Source organism: Microcaecilia unicolor, chromosome 3 (genome assembly GCF_901765095.1).
Source record: "Microcaecilia unicolor chromosome 3, aMicUni1.1, whole genome shotgun sequence".
In the NCBI taxonomy this organism is placed as follows: Eukaryota; Metazoa; Chordata; class Amphibia; order Gymnophiona; family Siphonopidae; genus Microcaecilia; species Microcaecilia unicolor.
Window position 1 is genome coordinate 286,745,540 of NC_044033.1, and position 14,848 is coordinate 286,760,387.

A 14,848-nucleotide genomic window follows, 5' to 3' on the forward strand; every position below is an offset into this window, starting at 1 on the left:
CTCAACCTGTCGGCCAGACTGTTGTTTATGCCTGCCAGATATGTGGCTTGGAGCACCATGCCGTGACGGCGAGCCCAGAGCCACATGCTGACGGCTTCCTGACACAGGGGGTGAGATCCGGTGCCCCCCTGCTTGTTGACGTAGTACATGGCAACCTGGTTGTCTGTCTGAATTTGGATAATTTGGTGGGACAGCCGATCTCTGAAAGCCTTCAGAGCGTTCCAGATCGCTCGTAACTCCAGGAGATTAATCTGCAGATCGCGTTCCTGGAGGGACCAGCTTCCTTGGGTGTGAAGCCCATCGACATGAGTTCCCCACCCCAGGAGAGACGCATCCGTGGTCAGCACTTTTTGTGGCTGAGGAATTTGGAAAGGACGTCCCAGCGTCAAATTGGACCAAATCGTCCACCAATACAGGGATTTGAGAAAACTCGTGGACAGGTGGATCACGTCTTCTAGATCCCCAGCAGCCTGAAACCACTGGGAAGCTAGGGTCCATTGAGCAGATCTCATGTGAAGGCTGGCCATGGGAGTCACATGAACTGTGGAGGCCATGTGGCCCAGCAATCTCAACATCTGCCGAGCTGTGATCTGCTGGGACGCTCGCACCCGCGAGACGAGGGACAATAAGTTGTTGGCTCTCATCTCTGGGAGATAGGCGCGAGCCGTCCGAGAATCCAGCAGAGCTCCTATGAATTCGAGTTTCTGCACTGGGAGAAGATGGGACTCTGGGTAATTTATCACAAACCCCAGTAGCTCCAGGAGGCGAATAGTCATCTGCATGGACTGCAGGGCTCCTGCCTCGGATGTGTTCTTCACCAGCCAATCGTCGAGATATGGGAACACGTGTACCCCCAAGCCTGCGAAGTGCCACTGCTACTACAGCCAAGCACTTGGTGAACACTCTGGGCGCAGAGGCGAGCCCAAAGGGTAGCACACAGTACTGGAAGTGACGTGTGCCCAGCTGAAATCGCAGATACTGTCTGTGAGCTGGCAGTATCAGGATGTACGTGTAGGCGTCCTTCAAGTCCAGAGAGCATAGCCAATCGTTTTCCTGAATCATGGGGCGAAGGGTGCCCAGGGAAAGCATCCTGAACTTTTCTTTGACCAGATATTTGTTCAGGGCCCGTAGGTCTAGGATGGGACGCATCCCCCCTGTTTTCTTTTCCACAAGGAAGTACCTGGAATAGAATCCCAGCCCTTCTTGCCCGGATGGCACGGGCTCAACCGCATTGGCGCTGAGAAGGGCGGAGAGTTCCTCTGCAAGTACCTGCTTGTGCTGGAAGCTGTAAGACTGAGCTCCCGGTGGACAATTTGGAGGTTTTGAGGCCAAATTGAGGGTGTATCCTTGCTGGACTATTTGGAGAACCCACTGATCGGAGGTTATGAGAGGCCACCTTAGGTGAAAAGCTTTCAACCTCCCTCCGACTGGTAGGTCGCCCGGCACTGATACTTGGATGTCGGCTATGCTCTGCTGGAGCCAGTCAAAAGCTCGTCCCTTGCTTTTGCTGGGGAGCCGAGGGGCCTTGCTGAGGCGCACGCTGCTGAGAGCGAGCGCGCTGGGGCTTAGCCTGGGCCGCAGGCTGTCGAGAAGGAGGATTATACCTACGCTTGCCAGAAGAGTAGGGAACAGTCTTCCTTCCCCCAAAAAATCGTCTACCTGTAGAGGTAGAAGCTGAAGGCTGCCGGCGGGAGAACTTGTCGAATGCGGTGTCCCGCTGGTGGAGTTGCTCTACCACCTGTTCGACTTTCTCTCCAAAAATATTATCCGCACGGCAAGGCAAGTCCGCAATCCGCTGCTGGATTCTATTCTCCAGGTCGGAGGCACGCAGCCATGAGAGTCTGCGCATCACCACACCTTGAGCAGCGGCCCTGGACGCAACATCAAAGGTGTCATACACCCCTCTGGCCAGGAATTTTCTGCACGCCTTCAGCTGCCTGACCACCTCCTGAAATGGCTTGGCTTGCTCAGGGGGGAGCTTATCCACCAAGCCCGCCAACTGCCGCACATTGTTCAGCATGTGTATGCTCGTGTAGAGCTGGTAGGACTGAATCTTGGCCACAAGCATAGAGGAATGGTAGGCCTTCCTCCCAAAGGAGTCCAAGGTTCTAGAGTCCTTGCCCGGGGGCGCCGAAGCATGCTCCCTAGAACTCTTGGCCTTCTTTAGGGCCAAATCCACAACTCCAGAGTCGTGAGGCAACTGAGTGCGCATCAGCTCTGGGTCCCCATGGATTCGGTACTGGGACTCAATCTTCTTGGAGATGTGGGGATTACTTAATGGCTTGGTCCAGTTCGCCAGCAATGTCTTTTTGAGGACATGATGCATGGGTACTGTGGACGCTTCCTTAGGATAGTCCAGGAGCTCAAACATTTCAGCCCTGGGCTCGTCCTCCACAACCACCAGGAAGGGGATGGCCATAGACATCTCCCGGACAAAGGAAGCGAAAGACAGACTCTCGGGGGGTGAAAGCTGTCTTTCAGGAGAGGGAGTGGGATCAGAAGGGAGACCCTCAGACTCCTCGTCAGAGAAATATCTGATGTCTTTTTCTTCTTCCCACGAGGCCTCACCATCGGTGTCAGACACAAGTTCACGGACCTGTGTCTGCAACCGTGCCCGGCTCGACTCCGTGGAACCACGGCCACGGTGGGAGCGTCGAGAGGTAGACTCCCTCGCCCGCAGCGGCGAAGCTCCCTCCGCCGACGTAGTCGGGGAGCCTTCCTGGGAGGCTACCGCAGTCCGGAGACCTCACCCCGGGCAATGGGCCAGCCGGCGCCTCGCTCGACGGTACCGGTGGCGCAAGCACCCCCGGTACCAGAGGGGTAGGGCGCAACAGCTCTCCCAGGATCTCTGGGAGAACGGCCCGGAGACTCTCGTTCAGAGCGGCTGTAGAAAAAGGCATGGAAGCCGATGCAGGCGTCGATGTCAGAGTCTGTTCCGGGTGAGGAGACTGTTCCGGGCTGTCCAAAGGGGAGCGCATCGACACCTCTTGAACAGAGGGCGAGCAGTCCTCTCGGTGCCGATGCCTACTGGGTGCCGACTCCCTCGGCGACCCAGAGCTCTCGGTGCCGACACGGGAAGGGGACCGGTGACGATGCTTCTTCGACTTCTTGGGACGAAGCATGTCACCGGAGCTTCCCGGCACCGACGAGGAGGACGTAGAATCCAGCCGTCGCTTCCTCAGGGCCGAGACCGAAGGAGGTCGGTCTCGGGGGGGCTGTACCGCAGGAGCCCTCGGAATGGGGGGAGACCCACCCGAAGGCTCACCGCCACCAGCAGGGGAATGGACAGCCCTCACCTGCACTCCAGACGAAGCACCACCGTCCGACGACATCAGCAGACGAGGAGGTCTCGATACCGCCGACGTAGCCTTCCGATGTCGCCCCGATGCAGAGGGCCGATGCCTCGATGCACTCGATGCAATCGGGGGCGAAGATGAAGGTCCAGGCGCCGACGACGTCGAAGCAGTCGATACTCCCGGTGCCGATGCCGACGAAGAGCCCGAGAACAAAATGTTCCACTGGGCTAATCTCGCTATCTGAGTCCGCTTTTGTAAAAGGGAACACAGACTACAGGCCTGAGGGCGGTGCCCAGCCCCCAGACACTGAAGACACGACGCGTGCCTATCAGTGAGCGAGATTACCCGGGCGCACTGGGTGCACTTCTTGAAGCCGCTGGAAGACTTCGATGTCATGGGCGGAAAAATCTCGCCGGCGAGATCAAAACTCGAAATGGCGAAAATGGCACTGCAAAATTAGGGGGAAGAAAAACTTCGACCGAGGCCTAAATAGGGCCTACCCCGACGACGAAAGAAAACTTACCGGGGCAAAGACTGGAAGTATGGGAAGGGAGAAAACCATAAAGGTCTCCTTCCGACACCTTTTTTTTTTTTTTAGAACGAAGTCGATAAACGACACGCGAGGTCAACTTTGGGGCGCGAACGGCGAAACACGACCGTACCGAGCGCGGACAAAAGAAGACTGGCCGGCACGAGCCGGTTCGGGCGGGAAGACGGCCGCGCATGCGCGGTGCACATCGGCGCGCGAGGACTAGCAAAGGACTTTGCTAGAAAGTGTTCCGATTGGAGGGGCTGCCGTGGACGTCACCCATCAGTGAGAACGAGCAGCCTGCTTGTCCTCGGAGAAATATATATATATATATATATTGTAACCAGGCGCCTCTCTTGTGCAGCCAGGGATAGAACAATCTCCTCTAACCACAGGCTCCCGGTACAATGAAGAAACAGATATTCACCAGTAACTTCAAACTCAAGGACTTTATTCCATGCAGGTTTCTAGTACACAGTTCCAACAGCAGCATAGCACATACCAGGATTCAATACAGGCTTACAGGCTCCAGTCTGGGCTCTTTATCCAGTGCACAATAAACAGTAATTCAGTTCCCAAGACAAACAGTTCTTTCAGTTCATCATCACAGTTCAGTCACCCCAGCAGCAGTTTCTACCTTCTATCCTCTTTACCTTCAGGAGAGTTCAATATTTTAGGGACTCCTTCTACCCAAGGGTTTTCCCCTGCATCAGCTTCACAGTGAATTCTATACTTTTGGGACTTCCTCTCACCCAAGGAATTTCAGCCTGCTTCAGTACTTTAGGGACCTCCCTGCCCAAGGGTTTTCAGCCTGCAACTGCTTCTCTCCTTCTCTCTCCTGAACTGAACTAATGAGACTCCTTCCCACCTGCCTAATCAATCCCTGGCTTCTGCCTTCACAACCAATCATTCTCCACTCATTAGCTTCTCTACACACCCATACCAGCTGAGTTGAGCATGAGCCTAATGAGGAGCTCCTGCACACAGGGTTTCCTAGCTTTCTTTCCCCCTAGTGGCAGCCAATCTACACCTCCTGTTAGTTTACACCCATGTCCTCCCTAGGAGTCCAGACCGTGTTTTCCATCTCACCCCCTGGCTCCTTGCCTGCAATGCCTTCTGGGACTTGTAGTTCAGACTGAAGCTGCCTTAACCCAACTATCCTGGATGTGACTTTATCACAATATATATATATATATATATAAATATATATATATATATATATAAAATGGTCTACGGATGTTTCCTTTAGGAAGCCATCCAAACCTTTTTTAAACCCTGCTAAGCTTCCTGCTTTTACATTCTCTGGTAATTAATTCCAGAGTTTGAGTGAAGAAACATTTTCTCCAATTTACTACTTTGTAGCTTCACTGCAGATGGGTTTCAGAGTAGCAGGATCTCTCTAGAGTTTCCAAAGATATTTATTTCATTTATATCCCACATTTTCCCAATCAAATCAGGTTCAATGTGGCTAACATATTAAACTAACAATACAAATTAGTCAGTGAATACATCAGTATAAAAGATTTGTAGGGTTGAATTAAACAATGATTAAATAGAATGGAATAATTAATTTGAAAGAATAACATAACTTCATGTTAGGATTCTTCCTTATAGGGGGGTCCACCAGTAAAAAAAAATCTTAAAAAGGAAGGTTTTTAAAGATTTCCAGAATTTCAAATAATTATGCTCCCATCTTACTTGTTTTAGGAGGGTGTTCCACCATTTGGTACATTGGGAAGGGAACCCTGCCGTGAAAGCTGATTTATACACCACTTTTTTGCAACTAGGGTAACCTTATTTATTTATATTTTGCTCACACCTTTTTCAGCAGTAGCTCAAGGTGAGTTACATTCAGGTACACTTTATTGGCCATATCAAAAACAAAACAGGCATTGGAAAATTAACAACTGCTACAAGTGCAGAAAAAAATATTTATGCTATTTAGACTCAAAAAGTAGTGAAAAGCTAGTCTGCACCTTGGAAATATAACCTCAGAGAAGCCCAACAGATAATATAAGCATGCTATCTATTGCTTATAATAGGCTCAATTGTCCACCATAGTTTAAAAAAACAAAAGAAAAATACACAAAAAAAATAACTTCTAAAACTTGAGCAACTGGAATTTTTTAAATGTAAATATTGATACAAAAAGGTGCAAACAATCCAAAGCTAAATTTTCAAGATTTCAACTGAACTTGGATAATGTCCTTCTCCCATTTATACAGCAACATTAAAGAATGCACAATCTACCCAATGTTGTCAGTATTTTGCCAATGCTGCTTCAGGACTGCTTTTCTAATTAATTCAAAGAAAATATTTTAAATATAGTTTGCTGATCGGAGCACTAAACTACTGAAAAAAAAAGTGTTCTTCTCCAAGCTGCACAGAGCGCCCAATGGCCTGATTTAAAATCTACTCCTGCGATCACATAGCTCACATGCTGCGCAGCTACTAAGGCTATTTATTAGGATTTATTTACCGCATTTTTGAAGGAATTCACTCAAGGTGGTGTACAGTAAGAATAGATCAAGCATGAGCAAGTGAAAATTAGGTTCTTACCTTGATAATTTTCTTTCCTTTAGTCACAGCAGATGAATCCATTAACTGATGGGTTGTATCCGCCTACCAGCAGGTGGAGATAGAGAACACTGAAAACACATGGTGTTCCTGGACGCCCAGTCCCCACTGCCTTCAGTATATGAAATTTCCAAAGCAGAGTGAATAAGAAAGGCAAAACAACAAACATTCCTCACAGAGAACAACAGCCCTTGAACCGGAGCAATAACCAAACAAAGGAGGGACAATCTCAACCTCCTGCAATAGAACAGCATGTAGAAACACTGAGAACTTGTCTTCCTCCCGAGGACCTACAATATCTGCATGAAAGATCTGAACAAAAAACAAAGTCAGACAGGGAGGGATCATGGATTCATCTGCTGTGACTAAAGGAAAGAAAATTATCAAGGTAAGAACCAAATTTTTCCTTCCTTGTCATCAACAGCAGATGAATCCATTAACTGATGGGATGTACCAAAGCACTCCCTAAGTAGGGTGGGAACAGGAAACTCCGTGAGCAAGCACTTGTGCTCCAAAATGCGCATCCTGCCGCGCTGCCACATCCAGCCTGTAATGCCACACAAGAGAGCTGAGAAGCCCAGGTAGCCGCACGACAGCTCTCTTGAAGAGAAAAGACATCTGTTTCAGCCCACGAAGAGGACATTGCTCTCGTAGAGTGCGCTTTAAACGCTTCAGGCGGCGACTGCCCTGAAAGCAGATAAGCAGAAAAAAAATGAGTTCCTTAAGCCAGTGGGCTATAGTGGCCTTAGACACTGGAAACCCCCGTCGGGGACCTGCCAACAGAACAAATAAATGATCAGAATTCCTAAACTCATTTGACATCTGCAGATACTGCCACAGAGCCCTGCAGACATCCAAAAGGTGCAATTGCCCAAAGGAGTCCGGAAACTCCTCCTTACAAAAGGAAGAAAGAAAAATGAAAATGGGCTGGTTCAGGTGAAAAGCTGAAACCACCTTAGGCAGAAAGGAAGGCACCTTATGAACAGTTACCCCGGATTCTGAGAACTGAAGAAAAGGATCCCGACAGGAAAGATACAAACTCAGACACTCTTCTTGCCGACGTCATTGCCACTAAAAGAACTGTCTTGAGAGACATATCCTTCTCAGAAGCCCGTTTAAGAGGCTCAAACGGAGATAGCTGGAGCGCCTTCAACAGGAGCCCCAGGTTCCAAGCCGGACAGGGCGACCGCAAAGGAGGACGGAGACGAAGCGCCCCTCTGAGATATCGGACAATATCCGGAAGAGCAGCAAGGGACAAGCCTGAGACTTTCCCCCGGAAGCAGGCCAACGCTGCCACATGACCTCGAAGGGAATTGTAGGCCAGGCCCTTTTGTAGCCCGTCCTGCAAAAAGTCCAGCAAAAGCGAGACTGTCGCCAGAGTCGGCGAGATAGACTTTGGAGTACACTGCGCCTCAAAAGTGCGCCAGATTCGAGCATACGTTGCACAGGAAGACCGCGTGCGAGCCTGCAAGAGTGTGGCAATAACCTTATTAGAACAGCCCTTGTCCCTCAATTGCGCCCTCTCAAGAGCCAGGCCATAAGATCAAAGCAGCAAGGATTTCCATAGTCACCGGACACTGAACTAACAAGTTCGGAACCAGAGGCAAAGGAAGAGGCACGTCCACCAGCATCCGCGTACCACAAACGCCTTGGCCAAACCGGGGTGATGAGAATCATCAATCCTTGGTGCAGGCGAATCCGAAGGAGTACTCTGGCGCACTTTTGAGGTGCAGTGTACTCCAAAGTCTATCTCGCCGACTCTGGCGACAGTCTTGCTTTTGCTGGACTTTTTGCAGGACGGGAAGTCTTTTGTATCCTGCCCACATTGGAGAAAAATCTCAGTTAAGTCTGCCTTAGCAGTAATTGTTTTGGGGCACTGTTCTTGTGTATTTCTGCTGCTTTATTTGGTTTTTTGGATTTGTTTTTTTGGTGCTTTATTTGGTTTTTTGGATTTGGTTTTTTGGATAAAGCTGTATGAGCTGAAGTCTTTTGTATCCTGCCCACATTGGTGAAAGCTCTTAGATAAGTCTGCCTTAGCAGTAATTGTTTTGGGGCACTGCTTTTGGGTATTTCTGGTGCTTTATTTGTTTTTTTGGATAAAGTTTTGGGATAGATTTTACTGGAAACACAGTCCACAGGTTTTGAGTATATCCCCACCCCCCACCCCTCAACCCACCCACCCCAGGGTTGACACCTCTTAAATTATTATTATTATTTATTGCATTTGTATCCCATATTATCCCACCTCTTTGCAGGCTCAATGTGGCTTACAATTCATCATGGATATTGGAAGTAGAAGAGAATATACATTTGGTTTTACAGAGGGTTTTGGGTTACATGGTAGTGAAATACATGATAGTGTTAAAGCAAAAGACGATATAAGACATTTCTGGATATATTAAAGATTATACAGTTACACGTGCTGATCTTTGTGATATATCTTGTCGAAGAGCTAGGTTTTCAGTAGTTTTCGGAAATTGGTCAGGTCATAGACCGTTTTCAGGTTGCGTGGTAACGCGTTCCAGAGCTGCGTGCTCACATAGGAAAAGGTAGATGCGTGCATTAATTTGTATTTCAGACCTTTGCACTTGGGAGGATGAAGATTAAGGAATGTGCGAGAAGATAATTCTATTAGGTCTATTAGGTGGTAATTCTATTAGGTCTAACATGTAGGCTGGGGCGTCACCATGGATGATTTTATGGACTAGGGTACAAAGTTTGAACGTGATGCGTTCTTTAAGTGGGAGCCAGTGGAGTTTTTCTCGTAGGGGTTTCGCGCTTTCGTATTTTGATTTGCCGAATATTAGTCTGGCTGCCGTGTTCTGGGCTGTCTGGAGGTCTGGGTGGCCTTCCTAACCACACTATCACACTAATTATATCATACCTATACTACTGCCTATACTGCCTCCCTGCCTGCTAGCCCATCAGCCAACCTGCCTGCCTGCCTGCTAGCCCATCAACCAACCTGCCTGCTTGTCAGCCCATCAACTACCTGCCTGCCTTCAAACAGCACATCTACCTACCTGCCTCCCCAGCCTACTTATGGCCCCTTTACACATTTTCTTCATTGCCCTGTCCCTTCCTAATCTTTTTTCCCCTCCCCCTACCGCTGTCTACCGCTGGAACTCACTGCCCATCCATGTCCTCTCACGTCCTGCTCACTACTGCAATACCCTACCCACCCCGCCCCTCACCACCTCACCATCTCTCCTGTCCCCTCCTCCCTCCTAGCTCTCAACCTTCAACACTTCCTTCCTGCATTTAACCCATCCCCATTCCTCCTATGCGCACCCCGTCTTCATCGCCTTCGTCGCCCTACCTCCCCCACCCTCCTCCACACTCTCTTGCTCCTTCTCCTGCTATCCGTGGGAGATATCAATCCCAATCCAGGACCCCCACACCTGTCCTCGTCCTATCCATGCAAACGATTCCGGGATGTCTCCAATCTCATCTCTATGCCCCTCCCCCCCCTTCCCTCCTCTTCTCATGTGCCCTGTGGAACGCCCGCTCGACCTGCAACAAACTTTCCTTCATCCACGATCTCTTCATCTCTCGCTCCCTTTCAACTGCTCGCCCTAACCTAAACCTGGATCACCCCTGATGACTCTGCCTCAGTCGCGGCCCTATGCCATGGAGGTTATCTTTTCTCCCACACTTCCCGCCCAGTTGGCTGCGGAGGAGGCGTCGGGTTACTACTCTCACTCTCCTGTAGTTTCCAACCCCTCCTCCTACCGCAGTGTCACCGCTTCTCATCCTTTGAAGTCCACTCCATCCGTCTATTCTACCCACTGCCACTCAGAGTTGCAGTCATTTACCGCCCCCCTGATAAATCCCTCTCTTCCTTCCTCACAGACTTCGATGCATGGCTCTCCGTTTTTCTTGAACCCTCATCTCCGTCCCTCATTCTTGGGGACTTTAACATACACGCTGATGACCCATCCGACTCTCACGCCTCTCAGTTCCTCACTCTGACATCCTCCTTCAACCTCCAGCTCTGCTCCACCACCCCTCCCCTACTCACCAAACTGGCCATTGTCTTGACCTCGTCCTCTCCTCTACCTGCTCACCCTCCAATTTCTACGCCTCAGCTCTCCCTCTCTCTGATCATCACCTGATCACCTTCACACTGCATCACCACCCCTCAGCCCCACCTAACATTAACCACTACTTCCAGGAATCTCCAGGCTATCGACCCTCCCACCCTATCCTCTAGTATTTCTAATCTCCTCCCTTCCATCATGTCCTCCGAGTCTGTCGACAAGGCTGTCTCCGCTTACAATGCCACTCTCTCCTCTGCTTAGACACCCTCGCACCATCCATCCCCCATCCCACAAGTCGTACTAATCCCCAGCCCTGGCTGACCCCTTCCATCCGATACCTTCGCTCCTGCGCCCGATCTGCTGAACGCCTCTGGAGGAAATCTCGCACCCTTACCGATTTCCTTCATTACAAATTCATGCTACAAATACAAATACAAATTCTCTCAGTTCCAACCCTCGTCGTCTCTTTGCCACTCTTAACTCCCTCCTCAAAGTACCCTCCACTCCCACCCCCCTCACTCTCTCCTCAATCACTGGCTGACTACTTCCATGACAAGGTGCAGAAGATCAACCTTGAGTTCACTACCAAGCCTCCTCCTCCTCTTCACCCTTCAACCCACTCCCTCAACCAACCAACCCAGTTCTCCTCTTTTCCTGATATCACCGAAGAGGAAACCGCCCACCTTCTTTCCTCCTCGAAATGCACCACTTGTTCCTCTGATCCCATCCCCACCAACTTACTTAACACCATCTCTCCTACTGTCACCCCCCCATCTGTCATATCCTCAACCTCTCTCTCTCTCCACTGCAACTGTCCCTGACACCTTCAAGCATGCTGTAGTCACACCACTTCTCAAAAAACCATCACTTGACCCTACCTGTCCCTCCAACTACCGCCCCATCTCCCTCATACCCTTCCTCTCCAACTTACTTGAACGCGCCGTTCACAGCCGCTGCCTTGATTTTCTCTCCTCTTATGCCATCCTCGATCCGCTTCAATCCGGTTTTCGCCCTCTACACTTGACAGAAACAGCACTCGCTAAAGTCTGTAATGACCTGTTCCTTGCCAAATCCAAAGGTCACTACTCCATCCTCATCCTCCTCGACCTATCCGCTGCTTTTGACACTGTCAATCATGATTTACTTCTTGCCACACTGTCCTCATTTGGGTTCCAGGGCTCTGTCCTCTCCTGGTTCTCCTCTTATCTCTCCCATTGTACCTTCAGAGTACATTCTCATGGATCTTCCTCCACCCCCATCCCGCTCTCTGTTGGAGTTCCTCAGGGATCTGTCCTTGGACCCCTTCTTTTTTCAATCTACACCTCTTCCCTGGGCTCGCTGATTTCATCTCATGGTTTATCATCTTTATGCTGACGACACCCAGCTCCATCTCTCCACACCAGACATCACTGCGGAAACCCAGGCCAAATTATCAGCCTGCTTATCCGACATTGCTGCCTGGATGTCCAACCGCCACCTGAAACTTAACATGGCCAAGACCGAGCTTATCGTCTTCCCACCCAAACCCACTTCTCCTCTTCCTCCACTCTCTATCTCAGTCGATAACACCCTCATCCTCCCCGTCTCATCTGCCCGCAACCTCGGAGTCATCTTCGACTCCTCCCTCTCCTTCTCTGCCCATATCCAGCAGATAGCCAAGACCTGTCGCTTCTCTCTAACATCAGCAAAATTCGCCCGTTCCTCTCTGAGCACACCACCCGAACTCTCGTCCATTCTTTCATTACTTCTCGCCTCGACTACTGTAACCTACTCCTCACTAGCCTCCCACTTAACCATCTATCCCTCCTTCAATCCGTTCAGAACTCTGCGGCACGTCTTATATTCCGCCTGGACCAATATGCTCATATCACCCCTCTCCTCAAGACACTTCACTGGCTTCCAATCAGGTACCGCATACAGTTCAAGCTTCTCCTTCTAACCTACAAATGCACTCAGTCTGCAGCCCCTCATTACCTCTCTACCCTCATCTCCCCTTACGTTCCCACCCGTAACCTCCGCTCACAGGACAAATCCCTCCTCTCAGTACCCTTCTCCACCACCGCCAACTCCAGGCTCCGCCCTTTCTGCCTCACCTCACCCTATGCTTGGAATAAACTTCCTGAGCCCTTACGCCAAGCCCCCTCCTTGCCCATCTTCAAATCCTTGCTCAAAGCCCACCTCTTCAATGTCGCCTTCGGCACCTAACCTATTCAGGAAATCTAGACTGCCCCAATTTGATTGCCCCTATTTGACTGACTGTACATTTATCCTTTAGATTGTAAGCTCCTTGAGCAGGGACTGTCCTTCTATGTTAAACTGTACAGCGCTGCGTAACCCTAGTAGCGCTTTAGAAATGTTAAGTAGTAGTAGTACTCGCCCTATCAAGGGCCAAGGAGGGAACACATACAGGAGGCCCGAGAGCCAAGGTTAAGCCAGGGCATCCAACCCCGCCGAGCGAGGATCTCTCCTTCTGCTGAAAAAGCGAGGGACTTTGGTGTTTATGCTTGACGCCATGAGGTCCAAGCCTGAAGTCCCCCATTTGGCACAAATCTGAAGAAAAACTTCTTCTGCCAGTTCCCATTCTGCTGGGTCGATTTGATGTCTGCTGAGGAAATCGGCTAGTACGTTGCTCTGACCGGCTATGTGAGCCGCGGACAGCAGCTCTAGGCGGCGCTCTGCTCAGTCGCAGATCTGAGACGCCTCCGCAGCCAGGGCCCTGCACAGAGTGCCACCCTGACGATTGATGTGGGCCACTGCTGTCATTTTGTCCGACAGAACTTGGACAGGAAGACCCTTCAGCGTCCTGTGGAAAGCCAGAAAAGCCTGGAATATCGCTCTAAGTTCCAAGCGATTGATGGACCATCCCGCTCCCACAATGGACCTCTAGAAACCTCGAAACGAGGTGTCCCCCTGCACTCAGACCCCTCCGCAACCACGAGGGTCGAGTCACGCGGTGCCTCCAAGATGGTGCCCGCTGCCAACTCCGTCGGGCGGGAAGAATCATCGCCCACCATGCTCGTGCCAGCATTAGCATCAAGGCAGCATGCTGCAAAGCCCTGCTGCTGATCTGCGTTTCCCACAGTGGGAGCAGCGCTAAACCCCTTCAGCAGCCATCAAATACAGAAAACAATATGGCACCTTTGCACCAAAACTTACCCCGCACAGAGCGCTGTCAGCGGGAACCTCCCCGGAGGAGCTGGGCACTACTCTCACCTCAGGAGACCAAGTCAAACGAGCTTCGGTCAAGCTGCACTGAACCAGGAGCTCTGGAGAAAGCCTCTCTCTTTTTTTTTTTTTTTACTGTGAGGAAAGTTAGAGGCAGGCAAGCCACAGAGGAACTCCGGGAGGAGGGGGAATGGGGTAAGGCAGGGACAGGGAAAACCAAGTATGCCTTTAAAGTGGGCACCACCAGCCACAACACCCCCGGCTCTAATGGCAAAGCACAGGAGCCACCCGAGGCAGAAACCTAGGAGCTGAGAAAGCGACGTCCACACCTGCTGGGAGACAGAGATATACTGAAGGCAGTGGGGGCTGGGCGTCCAGGAACACCATGTGCTTTCAGTGTTCTCTATCTCCATCTGCTGGTAGGCGGATACAACCCATCAGTTAATGGATTCATCTGCTGTTGATGACAAGGAATAGACAATTACAGCAGTAAAAATATTCAACAACAATACAAAGTATGGAATGGTATACTATTTACAATGTCAACACAATATGTAATAGAACATTATAGGTGATAACGAAGGGTAAAGCAAAGATGTAACATATAGAAGGGTAGGAAAGTAGGAAGAGTTATTAAGTAAGGTGATTGATTTAAAGAAAGTTGCACATGAGGTCAGAGAAATGGTTAAATGTTATCTCAGCTAGAGTAGGAGTGGATAAACATGTCCTGCTGCAGTATATGCAGCCCGAGTACTCCTTGTGTGTGTGTGTGAGTGAGACTAGCGATCTTCCCACCTGCCTAATTATTCACTGCCACAGACACTCATAGCTGAACACGTTTGCCTCACACCTATTGTAGCAACACCACTACAATTAATTTTTCAGCTTTAATTGTTTTCTTTCATGGTAATTCTATTGCCACAAACACTATATTGAGTAGCAACTACTCTATAACACATCAAACTTCCACTGTATATACTGACAAATTATTGAAGCATACCATCTGTTAAAAAAAATTCTAATTTGAAAACAAGATTTTTCCTCCCCACTCCGACCAATTTAAGATCCAAGCTATGACAATCCTATAGTACAAGGTTTGGTTGATAGATTCTAACTCTTTCACCTTGTCAAAGTCTTTAAAACTGAGTTTAATGAGGCCTATTAGCCTGCTGGTTTTCTTCCTCACTGGCCACTTACTCAAGGCACAACTTTATAGCAACTACTATGTTTTATTCTAGAAG

At 49.8% G+C, this 14,848-nt stretch overlaps 1 protein-coding gene across 5 annotated transcripts in view; it reads right to left on the reverse strand.

Annotated features, from left to right (window-relative positions):
* GGPS1 (geranylgeranyl diphosphate synthase 1) overlaps positions 1-14,848 on the reverse strand; it is a 148,865-nt gene that overhangs the window by 21,721 nt on the left and 112,296 nt on the right. The gene's annotated exons all lie outside the window — the stretch shown is intronic.